This window comes from Typopeltis vanoorti, chromosome 1 (assembly GCF_054136105.1).
Source record: "Typopeltis vanoorti isolate ZY-2024b chromosome 1, IOZ_Tvanoo_1.0, whole genome shotgun sequence".
Lineage (NCBI taxonomy): Eukaryota > Metazoa > Arthropoda > Arachnida > Uropygi > Thelyphonidae > Typopeltis > Typopeltis vanoorti.
Window position 1 is genome coordinate 66,109,552 of NC_143549.1, and position 18,997 is coordinate 66,128,548.

Genomic DNA, 18,997 nt, shown 5'->3' on the forward strand with positions numbered 1-18,997 from the left:
TCAATGCTGGTGTGCCTCAAGGCTGTGTTCTATCACCTACCCTATTTCTCTGTTCAACAATACGTACCCAACCACTGTATTGTTGGGCAGGTACACGTAGTCATGGTTTCGTGAAAGCCAAAACTCGTAACCACCTGTACCAATAATACACCAATATCCTGAAAATGAAGGCTGGTATAAAAGTTTATTGATTTCTCTCTCTCTCTCTCTCTCTCTCTCTCTCTCTCTCTCTCTCTCTCTCTCTCTCTCTCTCTCTCTCTCTCTCTCTCTCTCTCTTCTGCTTTTGAAGAGCTGGAGGTTGTAGTTATTTGGAAATGCCTCATGAGGAAGGTTATTCCAGAGGACAGAGGACGGAAAAAATAGGAAGATATGAAGCAGCTTCGGTGTGTTTGAAGTTGTATATTAAAGAGATGATGGGGCAGCTGCTGCACTTGTATTAACAGGCGTAACAGAAAGTGGAGAAATGATGATTACCAGTTCACTGGAACACGGAAAAGTGACCATGAGCGTGCCTGTAGAATAGACACAGTGCTGAAACACTACATTTGTGAGATAGAGGTTGAAGTGAATCTGGAAGAAAGGGATCATCAATGAGCCTATTAAGGGTTTTGAGGGAAATTTTAGATGCACTACCCCCAAACACGTGAGCAGTATTGTAATCATGAGCAAATTTGAATTTGTATATACTGTAGGTTAAGAGTTTGTTGGATGTAAAATATCCCTCTTGAACGAAAGAGAATGCCTTTTTTTTTATGATGATGAGGAGGTTCTTGATGTGATGTGTTTATGCTAGGAGTGAATGAAGGTAAATACACCATATACCAAACAAGCAGAGAGAGCTGATCTTTCTAGTGATATGCATATTACTAAGGATAAGTGTATTTGAGTTGAGATCTCTTTTATGGGAGAAAAGGTAAAACTGTGTTTTGGTGGCATTAAACATGACAAGGTTATCCTCGTCCCATTGAAGGATAGTATCTAAATCAGTGTTTAAGGCACTTGTTGTAGGTGATCTTATAGCCTGAGATGTCCGAGCACTGCATGGTTTGTCAAGTGAGCAGAATGAGAGGAGAGAACTATTCTCTGCAAAGGTGTGGATAGAATTAATGGATATTTTGAATAGGTCATTTATGAACAGAGAACAGATACCACTGTATTGTTGGGAATGTACATCTGGTCATGATCTCGTAAACGCGAAAATCTCTCGACCACGTACGTCTCCTACAGTGATATCCGGAACGCCTTCAAATGGCAGTAATACGTTGGCGATTTAATTTATACTTTTCTCTTGCAATTTTTTTGTATTTCTGTTTTCATATAATGCACTTGATGTAGTCTTCTAAGAAGAGAAAACTAGCTTTCAGCTTTAATTAAATAAAAATTTGTGTTTCTATGTTTATCTCTCGTCTTCCAGTCATTTAATCTACTTCAAATATGTCCCACAGCCGAGTAAATCAATAATGTCACACACACACACACACACACACACACACACACACACACACACACACACACACACACACACACACACACACACACACACACACACACACACACACACACACACACACACGTGTGTGTGTGTGTATGTACACAGTGGTGTTCAAAAGCTAAGAAAGAACTACATTTATACCTATATGAAAACATTTACATGACTACAGCCAAACATGAACATAAATTTAGCTAGCATACTAATAAATTATATTACGCAAAAAATGTGTTATAGTTTTCGTAAAAACGAAATTGCAATACGTTTTCGGCGAAAGTTACAAATTTCCTAAGGATGTCAAGGAATAAATGTACAGTGCTTACAGAAAATTATGCAGAGAGAGATTTCAATATGGTATATGTCCACCGACTCCATCCCGAACTTCGATGCTGCTTTCACAACATCGTACCATGCTTAGCATCAAGTGATTCAGGAGTTCTTGAAGAAAACTGTCCCACTCTTCTTTCAGAATTTCGAGCAGCAATTGCGTGTTCTTATTGCTTCCCAAATGTGTTCTATGAGGTTGAGATCTAGGGAAGAGTGCTCGCCACTCGATTCGATTAATATCTCAGTCTGCAGAACTATCTCCACTGCTCGTGTATGATGTGGAGTGGCATTGCCATCCATAAAAATGAATTTTTAGCTTACAGCACAGCACCACGGAACAATCGAACATTACGCTGAAGAACTTCGTTGCAATATCGTACACCAGTCATAGCCCCCTTTTTCTAGCACTTGTAGCTTAGTGAATTCATTAAGCAGACAAGTTACTCACTATCTCCTGATGGGGGGGGGGCGCTCCCAGCAGAAGTAGCCTCCTGGCCCTGAACTAGGCTAATCAGAGTGATGTCTGTTATATTCTGTGTAATGTGAAATGATACAGATGATTCAGATGGCATATAACAAGGAAAACTAATGCTTGCGTATCCCCACTGGTTCAAGTTGCTCTGAAATGCGACTGAAGTGTCGACTAATCCAACAGCAGTGAAAGTCATATCATAGAATGCTTAGGTGATGACAGGCCATCCTAAACACTGTAACTTCACTCAGTTTGGCTCATTTATTGTCACTGAATTCTATGCACATGGAAATGATTTCTGAGTTACGATATGATGCTCGCCAGCTAGAGGAACAGAACCCTGAATTTGTGGATATTTGGTGTTGAAAACCCCTGCCTCACACCACTTCTCTCCACACTGTTTCCATACTGATATCCTCAGGTATTTCTGGCCCTAGTTCCCTGATTCTTTATGACACCCGGTTCTCTACGAGTCATTAAAAGACCTTCTGTAATGCTTTCTATTTTTCCTCCTTGTGGTGGCAATTCTACCACCTTGTTGTCTCACTTCACTAGATCGCCTGTAAATGCTGTTAAACCCATTAAAACCTTTAGAGCATCTGCTAATCACCTTCTTTTTCAAAATTTCGCCATTTTGAGTCAATTCAGTGATTCAATATATTTTTTTAACTAATTTTCTCACAGATGAATAAATTGTGGATAGCAGAAAAAAACACAACTATCCGTTTTGACTCTGAAAGCAATGCTTGTTGTCAATTGTAATTTCCCTTTTCATGCTTGGAATTTCGTAAATTTTTAAAGGACCTCTCAGATTTATTGAAGATTTTGTCATTTGACAAGTACAGTAATTAGAACTTTAGTTTTACAAATATTTATATACAGTATTACATTATTAATATATTCAAGTGTTGATTTTTTTTTATAAATAAATAATTTCATAAATTAAAATGCGTTTTTAAGTTAAACCGCGCGCGCGCGCGCGTGTGTGTGTGTGTGTGTTATATTTGTTATCTTTTATTAGAAATTATGAAAAATATATTGGGGTTCATGTAAAACGTCTCGCTATTGTGTTAGACAAATTTTGTAAATGATCATACTAGGCATAATATAGAACTCTTAAAAATAAGCACCAAAATACAAGCTGTGAAAAACAATATAATACAATTTTAAATTTTAAAGAGTTTATTTAACCTTTAAAAAAATCATGAACTTACCATATGAGACTTGCCCATTTTTTCATAACCTAACGACTCTTTGCATTTTGTGACGACTGCTATTCTGAAATTAAAGCAAAATTAATATCAAATAATATTCTTAGTAGATAGATTTAATACTATATGATTCACTCCTAAGTTGTGTAATCTTTATTGACGGTCAGCATTCGCTGTTTGTTCCATGTAGACTTACAGATCTACGTCGTTCTGAATTACGCTGTTTTAGTAAAAAAAAAAAAAAATCAGCTAATGATTTTTATTCCCTTATGGGAAATAAAATATAAGTTAAATAAATAATATATAAATATAAATAAATAGAAGTAGAAAGACCGTTTTAGCCTTATCTAACTTGTGGAGACCGAGGAGACAGTTTCATCTCCACCGGTAGTCAATCAGAGATAGCTGGCCCTGTAGATTCTATGGTCGATTTTTTTTTTAATTTAACGGATGAAAAACCCGAATTTCAGGGGTGAAAAAAAACTATTCGCCAATGACTAGACTCAAACTTAAGTCTTTCTTTGGGAGACCTAAACAACACAGAGGATGCAACCGCCCTTCCACTGATGAAAAGAAGACAATTTATTATTATTACGTGACACCCTCCAAGGAGGTCAAGGACTCATCGCAAGAGGGTACTCTACTCCACTCCGCTAGACACATCTTACCATCTCACCTACTACTTCATTCTCCTACTACACATAACTACCATCAGTGCCATCTACCGGCCACTGCCAGTAACAGTATAAATTGTATGGGTTCTGATGGCCGATTTGCAGGACGAAAAACCGAGTTTTCTAAAGAAAAAACCTTGAGATCAGCTAAATCACCATTAATTGAAAAAAGCTCATTACTCTCATTACGACGAGAATCATACTCAGGCCTTTCCCAATCGAAGAGCGCAACATAACATAGTTCTTCCAATTGTGCTACAGATGCACATCTTTGTTTCATGTCGTTTTTTTCTCAAATATTGTTTTTGTTTTTGTTTTATTGGGAGAATTTCAAAATCATATCTCAGTACCATGGATTGAATACTTTAAAAACTCAGATAGTATAAAACATTAATATAATAAATAAACCGCTTGTATAGCTCAGTGGAAGTGATGCTTGCATCCTCTGTGCTAAGCCTCCCGAAGATAGACTTAAGTTCAAGTCTAGTCATCGACTGTAGGTACTTTTTTTCTAAGCCTTTCTTTGACCGATTCCCGAGTTAGTCGATCTCTGACATGGGTAGGGATCCCAGACGTCCCGTAAAAAAACGGGATCGTCCCATTTTTGGCTAATGCGTCCCGTTTCATTCTTCAGAATTCATTCTTCGGAAAATTATTGCAAGAGTTAGCAAGACTGGTTGATTAATAATAATATTGTCAGATGAGATGAGCATTACTGTATTAACAATCTATTTTGTATCTATAATAGTAAGTAAAAAACCACTTGAAGGCAACTTAAAGTGGCTTAATGAAAATATGCAGCCTAACCATTGGATTTACTATTTGTTTACTTATACTCAGTAAAGTGTGTGCATAGTAAACCTTACCATGCATACACTTGGAAAGTTAGAATCATTTTGCAAGACTGGCATATGTGATGGAGCGCATACTAAACTTTCACCCTCAGTCATAAGTGTCCCGTATTTTTTTTCCGTATCTGGGATCGCTAGACATGGGCAAGCGGGTTTTTTCATCCCTTAAACTCGAGAAAATCGACCATGGAATATACATTATTTCAGACAGTAATACATTCTGCTAGAATAATGTACCAAGAGATGGCAGCACACGTTTTCCTGTCTCTTCATCAGTTGGGAATAAAAATTGATTATTTTTAGCTGATTATTATTATTATTATCATGTACAATCGTCTCTACCAGTAGACGATACTGAATCGCGTAAATATTTACTAAATGAATAAGATTACTGATTATTCAGATTATAGTATACATGTTTGTCGCTTTAGGTTGTGAAAAAAAGAGTATTGGAAATAAAGTCATGAAATTGGTGTTTTGAATAACTGAAATAGTACAGAGAAAATAGTTTATATATATATATATATATATATATATATATATATATATATATATATATATATATATATATATATATATATATATATAAATTTTAAAAAGAAATTTAAATATATATGTGATGACTCCTAAGCATACTTACAGGCAACCTAAAAGACCGAGGACGAATCCCATTCCAACTACAATCCAACAGATTATCAAAGTATTTGAACTCGGCTCTGCTTGTTGTGCATTAAGTTCTTTAAGATCTGCAGAGAAATTTTAACATTATATATTGTGCATAAATTCGCCATCAAGTGCCCATTTTATTACCGATATCTACTTAATAAAATCGAGTGTAGAACTCACACTATTTCAGAAATAATATATAGTATTAGGATTAGAGATCGCAAGATGGTGGCAGTTGTCTGCAGTACTCTCTTCCTTCTAAGCAAATTAAATCAATTAATTGACTGATAACTGATCAAGCCATCATTTGGACGTTTTTGATATCATGATCAGTTTAGATGTTGTTTCTTTATTTACAAATGTGCCTCTTTCGGAAAGCATTGAATTACTACAACAGGAATTTCCTTCAGACATTGTAAAATTATTTGATTTTGTAATACATTCTGGTTATTTTTCCTTTAAAAATAAGTTGTATCAACAAATTGAAGGAAACGCAATGGGCAATCCTCTTTCTCCTATCTCCAATTTCTTTATGGAACATTTTGAACAACGTATCTTCGACAACATTTCTCCCAGACCTACTCATTCGTTCAGATATGTCGATGACATTTTTGCTGTATGGAATGGCTCTTCGGATGAACTTCAACAATTTCTTACTAAGTTAAACGCATTTCATCATCCTAGGATCAAGTTTACCCTAGAAGTAGAATCAAATAAGCAGTTAGCCTTTTTAGATCTTCTAATTCTTCGCCAACCAGATGGTAACCTACATTTCTCAGTTTGTAGAAAGAAGACTCATACAGGCCATTATATCCATGGTGAATCTCATCACCATCCCAGTCAAAAGGCAGGAATTATTAAAACACTGGTTCATCGGGCCCACTCCTTTTGTTCTTCAGACGATCTTTTACAGAAAGAACTACAATATATAACTTCTTCCTTTCTATCTAATGGTTATAAGAATTGCTTCATTAAAAGAACTTTGAGTAGTTTTAATATGTCTTCCTCTTCAAATACAGAAGAAATAACGCGCATTACTATCCCTTATGTACAAGCCATCAGTGAACGTATAGCAAACGTTTTAAAACCACTGAATATTTTTGTTGCCTTTCGACCGTTTAGAAAAATCTCCACCTTTCTCACTTCTCCTAAGGACAAGCTTCCACATCTTAATCATTCAGGTGTCTACCAGATTCTGTGCTCTTGTAAATTATCTTATTTCGGACAAACGGGAAGAGCTGCCTCTATTCGGCTAGAAGAACACCAATCTTATATTGAATACTTTAAACCTGAAAAGTCTGGACTTGGAGAAAGACAATAGTTCTTCACAAAAGTCAGTTTCTCATGGAACGTCTTTATAAAGAAACATGTGAAACTCTACTTCATTCTCCTAACTTAAACAGATCGGACGACTTACGTCTATCGCCTTTATGGGAGATAGTACTTTACAAATCAGCTAATCTTTCCTAACTTTTTATTGTATTGATTTTTTTTTTGTACTTTATTTATTTTATTTATTTATTTATTTTTTTTTTTTTATTTTTTATTTTTTTTTTTTAAGGAAAGTTATTAACCTTTTCAGTTATCTTACACCAGCTACTGAGGTGGCGCTTTTTGGAATTGTCAGTTATTGTTTAATTTGAGCTTAATGTACCGAAGTTGCCTGTGACACACAGGCGAAAATTATACTATTAAATAATCTTTGTACGTGAGTTTTTTCCGTTATTAAGTTTGTATCGATATGTCTACTCACGGTATACCTCTTTTAAAACTTATCACTGTGTTTTACACATGCAAACGTGCCCCGATTATAATTGAAAAGCATGGTATGAAAGAATCGTCATAAAACGAGGTATTACTGTATATTTTTTGCTTAAATTTTTCCACTACAAATCACCAGTGTCATACACCTAGTATTTTCTTTACTATTATATTAAAATTAACGATCTATTTAATCAGCATCTTTTATTTCATAAAATTTCTCTTTACTCATGAGATTTTCACGATGTCTTCGTCATTAATAATAATTTAAAGAAAATTATATTTATTATTATTACGTGACACCTCCAAGGAGTCCAAAGACCCATCGAGGGAGGGTACCTGCTCTACAACTCTCCGTCCCCACCACTCAATCCACCAACTACAATGAACCGCAAACACCATCATAATCATCATCTACTACCCACTAGTATTTTCACAGACAATTACAAACATCCATACCGTGGGTATGGATGTTTGTAATTGCGGGATTCGAACCCGCAGCCTTTTGGCCAGAGAGCGGATGCGTCCACTCGGCCAACAAGGCCGGCTTTTAACGATATATATTAATAATAATAATAATAATAATAATAATAATAATAATAATAATAATAATAATAATAAAGTTGTAAATACGATTAAAGAATTGCATAAGGGTAATACTTCAAGGATATGACTCATTTTATTGTCTTGAATAAAATTTTGAGCTGATATTCTAAGAACAACCACGAGCAAATAGTTTTTGATGAAACGCTTTCATTTAAAAATGCTTTAAGTTTAATTTGCATACCTTTACATTCAGCTTCAGCAACTGCTCCAGTGGCGGCAGTGCCTTTCCCTGATGGACATGGCCAACAGGACTTAGATGCCTCAGTAGGCTGGTAAAAGTTGATTGCACAAGGAAGACATACGTTCCCAGCAAGACTATATGTTCCCGGGCTACACGCAACTATAGAGAAAAAAACAAACTCAATTTTTTACATATTATTTAAAAGATTTAAATACTTAATATATAAAGTGAGAAAGAGACGTTATATTTACTTAAATGATTAAGGATTTGTACGAAGCAAGTAAAATAAACTCAGTGCATCTTTCATTGCATAATCTATACACTATATTGCAAAAATTATCAGACACTCGTTTTTCGCGAGTAAGGCGTATTAGTGATAAATCGAGTGGTACGAAATACAAAGGTAAGAGATTCATGCTAAATCACTGTAGATAAGCAAAGCACTAAATGGTGTCGGTGAAGATATGGCCTACACGGGTTAGATGTTCACTGACTTCCAGAAAGATGTTATCCCATACTTCCGTATTTGACTCTAGGTTTTATTGACACCTCAAGCAAATATGTTTTTAGTCACCTTCTTTCCGTTGACTTTTGCATGTTTGGACTTCAAAATAAAATAAAAATAAACAAAAAAAAAAATGAAAACAGAAAACATGTATTTCACGAAATACAATTTTTCTGTTCTCAACCGTACACTCTGGTTGGGCTTTGTTTCCAGTGCTAGTCATATTAATCGTCGTCAGAACATACGATGGCGGGGAAGGGAGGGGGGGATTAAGGCAGACTACATAAATTGATGATAAAGACAAGAGAGAGAGTGACAATACTGAAATGAATCATGTCGTCCTCTGGTTATGCGTCTTTAGATGTGAAAGCTGGATTATTAAGAAGAAAGACAGAAAGCGAATTCATTTGAATTATGGGTGTGGAGGAGACTATTAAGAATCCCATGGACAAATAAGAATATTTTAGAGAGTATAAAACAGAATGCTCCTTGGAAGCGATCGCTAATCAGAAGTTGATGTACTTTGGAAATATTATGCGAGCAGGTGAATCATTGGAAAAGGCAGTTATGTTGGGGACAATTGAGAAAATGAGAAAAAATAGATGAAACGTAAAATTACTTATCAACTCTTGGTCATGGGCAAGCAGGATTTTTCTTCCGTAAATTTTTTCTTTCCTTAAACTTAAGAAATCGACATTAGAGTCAGTACTATTTCAGACTAATAATATAGTGTGTTTGGGACCACGAGATGGCGCCACTTATCCGCTTCTCTTCATCGGATGCTGTTTATAATTTAAATAATTATAAGCTAACGCATTTTATTCCTTATAGCAGTGCTTCCCAAACTTCAGGATATCAGGGCCCCCCCTTTGCAACAATCAAAATATTTCACGCCCCCCCTCGAAAATAAATCGTAATAGAGAGATATATTATTATAATATTTATTGCATTTATATTCAATACAAAACATACACAGCGAATATTCCAAAAATCAAATGCAAATATTATATTTTTTGCCTCTTACGATTTGGTTCTGAAGACGATGAGGATTGTTCTGGTAAAATATGAAATACTGTCCTTTTTTTTTTTTTTTTTTTTTTTTGAGTCTGTTTCTGCTTCTTCCGATTGTTCGCGGGATTTTTTTTTTTTTTTTAATCAGCCACTTATCCATCTCAGGGTTACATTTTTTAACGTAGAATAGATCAAATAATATCATCACTTACGGATACTGGCACACCACAGACTGATAGCATGAAATTAATGAATATTACCTGAATAAGGGAATCCCCGGACCAGGAACATTTTTCTCTTTTGTGACTTTTCTCCCTTTACGGTAATTAAGCCTAACGCGAAACACACAGCAAAGGCAGGTTATTAAAGCGTGCATATGATTGGTGCGGTATTAACAAAAGATCGCGCAAGCGAAAGATAAAAGCATAGCTGACAATTGAGTTGAAATGCTAACTCTCTTCAACCGAATTCCATATGTGAAACTGCCATAACATTCATTATATATATATATATATATATATAACTTAGTTTTAACGCTTTTACGAATTTTAACATATTCCGTTGAATTTTATTGCTGCCTTGGGAAATCGAACTCACATACATCTATTTAATAACAATAGTTTTTAGTTAGATGCTGTGTTTGCCCATGCAACATATGGTTTTGTTTCAGTCTATACAGCATAGTTTCTGTATGAGGGGACATGTGATTCATTAATTAGTGTGTTTTTATTCCAGTTGTCTCTAATTGCAGTATTTGTTGAGAAATATATTACACAGACTCCTCATACCTTATTCACCGCATAATAAAAGTACTTGTTTTTATTGCCTCTGCAGAATAGTGGCTGTTAGGGATGTTGTTCACCACTGCAAGCGAGTTACTATCTCCTCACAATGAACTTGTTTAAGCTTTTTTTCATGTGTGAAGTATATGCGAAACTTTTATTGGTAACAGAAAACTAGCTCAAATGACAGTGATAATATAAAACGAGTTTTCATATGTATATAAAGTCAATATCAACAGTCCCTGATTCCGAACGCGTGATGAAACGGACAGGAAGATTTGGAGCTTCCCTGGAGAGCATTCGAAGTAAATACAATTAACCACTGCTTTGAAATGAAACATATGAATAAGCAATATTTACTAATATTCATTAAGCGCCGAAATACGCAGGAAGCAAAGTTTGTGAACCAACACCAATGTGTGAATTTTTCAATTAAAATATAAAAAATAACAAAAAAGAAATAATAAAAGTTAAATACGTTTCTTTTAAAATAAAAAAAAACTATACTTAGTCTTAAAACATTTTAAATTTGTTTTCATTATTTCACGGACCCCCTCAACAAAACCTACGGCCCCCAAGGGGGCCGCGGCCCACAGTTTGGGAAGCGCTGCCTTATAGGGAGCAGGCGAGGCATTTAAACGTTGTCTAGCTTTTGGAAACAATTTAACTATATTTTTATGCTGATTTCTTTTGTTAGGATGATGGTCCTTACCAATACCCTTCGGAATTCGTTCAAAGAATAAAATAGAATACAGAATATTTCGACAGGATTGTACAGAAAAAAATTATTTTTTGTTCAAAATTAAATGGATATTGAATACCACATTATTTCTTAGCCGAATAAGAAACTCAAGGATAGGAAATCTAATCTAAGAGTTTCATGCCGAATACAGAAAACTATATAAAGTTCGACGAGACCAAGCGTAACCCAACACCTGGTAGTGCAATGCTGGGAAACTCGTAGTAAAGGTGGAGTAAGTTCTAATCACTGTCTTTAGTATTTACTCATAATGTAAAACACAGCTCCTAGGAGATGTATTATTGTTCTACATTATGAGAGAAGGTCACTACCCAGACCGGTTTCAACCTTTTTTGAGGTCTCGTCAGTGAGTAAGTAGACCTAGATGACATCATAATGTAAAATACATCTCCTAGGGCTGTATTTTACATTATGAGTAAATACTAAAGACAGTGATTGGAACTTACTACACCTTTACTACGAGTTTCCCAGCATCGCACTACCAGGTGTTGGCTTACGCTTGGTCTCGCCGAACTTTTATAGTTTTCTATATTCGGCATGAAACTCTTAGATTTCCTATCTTTGAGTTTCTTATTCGGCTAAGAAATAATGTGGCATTCAATAGCCACTTAATTTTGAATATTTTACTTCGCCGAAGTGAAGCCTGTTGACTATTATTTCAGTAAATGATTTTTTGTTTATTTTTGTTGAGAATGTTTTAAAAAAAAGAAAAACAGTCATAATCAAGAGTCAAAAGTAAGAACCATTCGGCGAATATTTATATTTTATATATACAAAATATTCAAATATTTTACTGCAAATTAGTTTAATAACTATAATGAAAAGAAAATAGACCCACTGCATTCTTTATCTTGTATTCGATATCCCACAGGACAGTTTTTAGAATGAGGATCAACTGGGAGTATTCTGTTAATGTGCTCGTCCACTGAAAATATTGAAGGCATATCTTATTTAAAAAAAAAAAATAGTCTATAATAAGAAGTAGCATGCTATTATTTATGCATAGTAAATGAGTCTTACTATGCATAAATTTAGTCGACAAGTGTAAATGCACTTGTCGACTAAATTTAAAACTGGTAATTATTTACATATAATTGGGAAATTAAATTCATTCTTCAACCGTATTTATATTTTACATTATATATTATATATATATTATTTATATTTTATAATGAAAATGAAAAAAAAAAAGGATTTTTATTCATGCTGTAATAGATACAGTATATTCATTGATACTACTTCTCGCAAAGTCAGTTATTCAGATCAGTGCATCAGTTCCCTTGAATCAAAAAATAAAAAAAAATAAAAGAAAGAAAGAAAGAAAAGAAAAAGAAAGAAAGAAGGAAAGCAATTTCAGAAGTGTTTATATATTTCAGTGTGGATTATAAGCATTCCTACATTGTCTAAAACAGGAATGAACTTTCTTGGACGGAAGTTTCGTGACATAAATGCTTATTACTTTTTCAATGCTTAGTAGTCCATTGTCTCTATGCATATTACAAATCTAGCTGTGAAAGAGTGTCGTAAGTGTAATCGATCGTCTTGTATAGTATTTTTACCAATGGATATGTAATGTGTACACGTTTGGCGAAAGTCTAATACGTTCTAACAATCAAAGTTTATTATTGAAGCCTTCATTCCTATACTACTACTACTACTAATAATAATAATAAGTGTTCCTGCCATTTCCAAAATGGTGCGAATAGAATTTTTCTAGTAGAGACACTTGCCTCATACGGTTAGAAAGTGATATCAGCGCATTGCATATCAATTACATTCCTGCCGTTCTAAAGCATCCTGTGACGAAGTTAACAATATCATTTAACAATGCAATCGTTATCAGTATACATTGCTAAATAAAGAATTACAGTTAGTTTAGAACTATGTTTGTGTAGCTCCTCGGAAGCGACACTTGTGTAGTAGCCGACTGGAAGAATTATTCAAAGCCTTTCTATGACCAGTTCCCAGGTTAGTCGATCTTTAACACAAGCAAGTAGGTTTTTTCCTCCGGATTTTTCGTCCCGTAAACTCAAGAAAATCAAGATGGCAGCACTTGTTTACCTATTTTGTCAGCAGTTGCTTATAATTAATGATAGTCTTCAGTCAATTATCTCTGACTGGCTACTACTGGAGATTGAACCGACCACTCAGTCTTTACAAGCTAGATAGAAGGCTTCTAATATTCCCAATAAGAGAATAAAATGAGTTAGCTGATTTATTGTTATTTATAAGTTAGTTTAGAGTGAGTCAGCAACTTTCAAACTGGGTGAAGATAGTAAAAAAAAAAAAAGTCAAATTAATTCAACAAATTTCAACAAAGATATCCAGCTATTTACAAGAATTAAACATCAGCGAAATGACCCCATATGATCTACAAAAAACGGCATTACTTGGAACAGTCCATATTTTACAACGTTACCTGACAGACTGTTCTTAGATTCTTGGGTAGAATCTGAATTGTTCTGTATCACCAGCAGTGGCGGCTCGTGGCTTGAAATCGTGGGGGTGCTGCAACTTTCGAAATATACATACATACTGTAAGTACAGTGCATACGTGTTTGGATAAAATATCAAAATTATGGTAAAAATTAAACATGAAAAAATATTGTTTATTATCGATAAAATTGTACAGTTTGGTATAATTCAAAATTACTTAAAAATAAAATCCATTCCTTTAATTGTAATTAAAGGAATGGATTTACAATTTCTGGACATTACAATTAAATCCTTTAATTGTAATGTACAAATATTTAAAGAGACGGAGTAAACACGATAAGCACTACGAACACTCTACTACTGACGCAAACTGCATATAAACAACAGTGGAACTGCGCAAAGAACAGTGCCGCATTACACTAATAGCTCGCATCTCACTAAGACGTGTAAATGCTTGCGGGCGTAGCAATATGACACTGTGATAAACACAGTACTGCTAGCGTCCTTCTCCCTCCTAAGTGCTACAAGATGGATTTTTATTATTTTTTATATAAAATAAGATAATTGTATAGGATTGTTGATGATAAAATTAAATATTACAAGCAAACATAAATAAATTAATAAATATATTTATTAATTTAAACCCTATCTAACTTCAATAATAATAGTAATAATAAATGCCTGTATAGCTCAGTACGGCACTTGACTGCACGAAAAAAGTATTTGGTGGTTCAAATCTAGTCGCTGACTAGAGGGGTTCCAGAGTCGATCTTTGGCACCGGATAGCGGGTTTTTTTTTTCTCCCAGAAACTCAAGGAAATCGACCGTCCAACCCACGCTATTTTCAGACATTAAAAAACATTGTGTTAGGGTTAGGGACCTTCACTGCGTAGCGATGAATCAGTGATAGCCTTGGGCCAGCTGTCTCTGATTGGCTACCAGTGAAGATTGAACTGCCCACTCAGTCTCGAAAAGTTAGAATGGGTAAACGGCCCCACCTACTCCCTATACGGGAACAAAATAGGCGTTAGCTGATTTTTTTTTAGTAATAATAATAATAATAATAATAATAATAAACTGTTTTACAATTATTGGCTTGGTTGGCCGAGCGGATAGGGCTTCACTCTACAAATAACAGCGGTGGATTCGAATCCCTTTGAACATGAGTGTTTATAATTGTCTGCAGGTGGCAGTCTTTCCATCGGAAACCACAACTCCCACCTATTTTTTGAGAAAAGTGGCTTAACAAGTTCCACATTTCTTCTCTAACGTTTCTGGATTATACAGTATAACCATGTTTCCATGCAGTACTATTGTAGTGGAATTACAATGTTTGGTTCGTATTAAAAAAGTGTTGGGTATTCTTATGTAGCTGTTTCTATTGCAACATCTTATGTAGATGTTGAAACATTTCCGTAATGGGCAAGACAATTTCCAGACTGCAAATAAAGCAAATAATCCTTGATATGAAAACCGTTGGGGCATCCCTGATATAAAGGATAGAGAAAAATGGAGAAAGAAGAATAAAAAGAAATTCTCTCACCATGCACTTGACGAGTTAATTTAGGTTTCGGGCCTTTTGCAAATCTTGTGTCTTTCTCACTGCAGTTATTTTTTCCGTCTTTCAACTGACTATCTGATAAGGTAGGATTGATTTTTGTGTGGTTAAATGTTTGTCCATTTAAAGGCTCTCCTGGTTTATTTAATGAGTATCCTACACTTTTGGCTTTATTTTCTAGAGTTGAAACGGATTCCAGTCCTGATATAATCTTCATTATTGATGTAATATACATTAACGCAAAGGATATAGTTATGACTTTGAACATGCACCTTTGATGTACCATGGCGTAGATATGGGGAAAAACCTGCAATGAAAATTGGCGCTGTCTATTTTAATAAATAACACCGGCCAATTCAACATCTGTGGGATTTTACATATCCTTTGCCTGCCAATTAACAACAGTGAAAAAAAATGTTATGCAATAATTTGCTAAACAATACCGATGCGCAACAATAAATGTTTCATGCGAAAGTTAGAAATATCTCTCTCTTTGTTAGATATTCTCATTGAGAGTTCACTAGGCAAGGTACTAAAGTAGGTTTCTAACTGACACATTATAACAAGATGACAATTCAATTTCGATTAGAATATTAAGATAGTCTTCAACTCAGTTGTCGGTAACGACTGAGTTTGGTTGTCTATCGATTTCCAAATGTTAGTAGGGATAAAAGAAATATCCACCTACTCCTTTTAATGAATAAAATGACTTTAGAGAATTTATTATTTATTTTTAGATGCTCACTTGCTTCATGTTTCCATTTGTCTTTCAGCGAATGCTTCCTTATCCCAAAAATATTAATCAAATGTACAACTTAAAATTTAAAATTTAAACTAAATAGTACAATTATTAGGTTAACCCTACAGCAAGTTGTTATAGATATTCCATAGTGCAAACATTCTGCGACCTTCACTACCATAATGGAAAGAGTCACTCTCTACGTCGCTTCTCACAAGTAGGCTTCGCAATTAAGGCTTCGTCAACGAGATGCATACAGAAGATACTGAAGATCGGATAGTGAAACTTTCATTTCTCATTTGCAAAACAAACATTATGTGTTACAACATTTTTATTATATTCTGGCCTTAAGATAACTGGGGGAAAAATTAATATTCTGGTTTTCATCCATAGTTTAAGTTTTTTCTTACAAAAGTTTTTTCTTAAACTATGGATGTAAACAAACAAAAGCTTCTGTGTAAAGTATCTTCACTAAGTTTTTATATGAATCTCACCTGCGAACGGGTATAAATTTGTAGCGTATTAAGTATCCACGTTAAATAATTTGAAACCGCGCATTCCATGTTCGATCTCTAAAAAGAGATCAACACTTATTGATATTTTGTGTGGAGTTTGTAGACCTATAACCTGAGTTTCATGATAGAATATTTGTACAATACGAATGGACTGCACTTAGATGGATTCAGAGTGAGCTGTGAGTGAGCTGTCTAGAGAGAGAGAGAGAGCTTTGTTCACTGAGAGCGTGAAACTAGTCAGGAAACTTTGCAAGAAATAGCTTTGCTAAGAAATTAGGGCGGCTGCAGACGTTCGTGTGTGTGTGTGTGTGTGTGTGTGTGTGTGTGTGTGTGTGTGTGTGTGTGTGTGTGTGTGTGTGTGTGTGTGTGTGTGTGTGTGTGTGTGTGTGTGTGTGTGTGTGTGTGTGTGTGTGTGTGTGTGTGTGTGTGTGTGTGTGTGTGTGTGTGTGTGTGAACAAAAAAAATGTGCAGAATCCAGTTTCTCAAGCAACGATATTGAATGTGGTAATGAAATAAGAGAGAGAGTTTTTTGACATTAGTTAGTGCAACATCCCCAAAAGTTACAGTTAATGAAACTTGGCTAATAGCAGATAACATAGTTATAGGGATAGAATGTGACGGGTTTAGCATTTTTCAGGGAGGACAGAGGGTGTGTGGCACTGCTGATGATAACAGATGAATTGCAGCCAGCAAAAACATGAGTCAGTCAGGCAGGCAGGTGGCAGTTATTTTGAGTCTATATGATATGAGATTGAAGCCAATAGGACAAAATATAAAATTGGTTGCTGCTAGTAGATTAATACGAGGACAAGTTGAGTAATTTTATGGGCGGTGTCTACTTGGAGATATAGACTGGAAGGAGGAAAGATTACATAGAAGGAAGGAAATTGAATTTATACACTCACTGAGGGATAATTACTTGAAGCAAAACGTGGTGGACGAGATTTTGGGTACGAGAGTGTTAGATCTAGTTATAGGATCGGAAGATCTGTCCATAACTAAGGTGGCCACGTTGCATCCAACTGAAGAAAGTGATCACGGGATCTTGATTTGAGCGGTAGAAAATGTTGAAATTGTCTACGTGGAATCAGTCTAGAATGTGGAAATTCTAGTTGAAGGTGTATATGTAGAACTACAAGGCAAGTGATTATGATACAGTTAGGTAGCAGCTTGAAACAATACCATAGCATAAAGATCTCTAACAGAACGATATTCACAGTGTATTGGGGATAGACATGGGATATCTGAAGGAAGCAATATCACACTTTATACCCATGGTCAGGAAGATAACTTATATATATATATATATATATATAAGGAGAAAAGTCATCAGCTAACTCAAGAACAATACAAAGATCAGGCAAGAAAGATGACTAGCATGGTAAGGAAGGCAAAATCAGATTATGAGAAGAAATTACCTGGGCAGCCAAAATGAAATTCTAAAATGTTTTATCGTTATGTTGCAAGTAGGAGGAAGAATTAGTGTGCAAGGACAGCTTAAGTGCAGATAGTAGAGAGGTAATAGAGGCAAATGAAATTGTTGCATTACTGACTGACCAGTTTTCAAGGGCATATAATCCAAGTGAAGGTATTGTTATCGCAGAGGTGACAGAAACTGATGTAAGAACATAGGTTGATGTATTGGATGTTCTTAGGATATTGCAGAATTTGAATGCAAATATAGCTGTGGGATTGGATGTAGAAATATTGGCTCGCATTTTAAGAGAATGTGCAGAGAAACTGGCTATGCCTTTAACTAGGCTGTTTAAGTTTCAGCTCTGGCAAAGTCTTGAGAGAGTGGAAGGAAGGCAATTGCCACAGAATTATAGACCAATCAATCTCTCAGGAGCAGTATTGCCAATTAGCTCTTTTCGAGCTAGATCTAGCTCTTTTTTTCTTCCCTAGCTCCACAAATTTTAATCTAGCACCTAGCACTAAATCTGTCTTCTTCAGAATTTGTTTCAGTCTTTCTAGTTGTTTTTATAACTTACTCTTAAAGAAATTGTTTTCAAAGTTTTCCAAATGTTCGCATTTGATAAGGGATTGTATTTTACTTTTGGTGCGAGCATCGTACATGCTTCAAACGCATGATGACGTCAATCAGTCACGTGGCCCAACAGTCTGCCATTTTGTCGCTTTAAAGTTGATAGCACTGCTACAAGTTAGTCTTTGCACAGTGTTCTGGTTGGTAATTACGATAACGAGTGGGACGTTTTCAAAGACTGATCGTAATTCGTTGCGGTAGAGTTGTATACCCTTCTTCAAAAATGAGCTAAGAGAAAAATAAAGCTTATAAGCTAAAATTTAGGAGGGAGTGGTTGCAAATGGGAATGTTTAGTAAATGGTTGTGTGAAGTTCCTGGTGACGCTACAAAAGGCTACTGTACATTTTGAAGATGTGATATAGCTGCTAAATATTGTCAGCTTGTAATGTATAGCTAAACTAAGAAACAT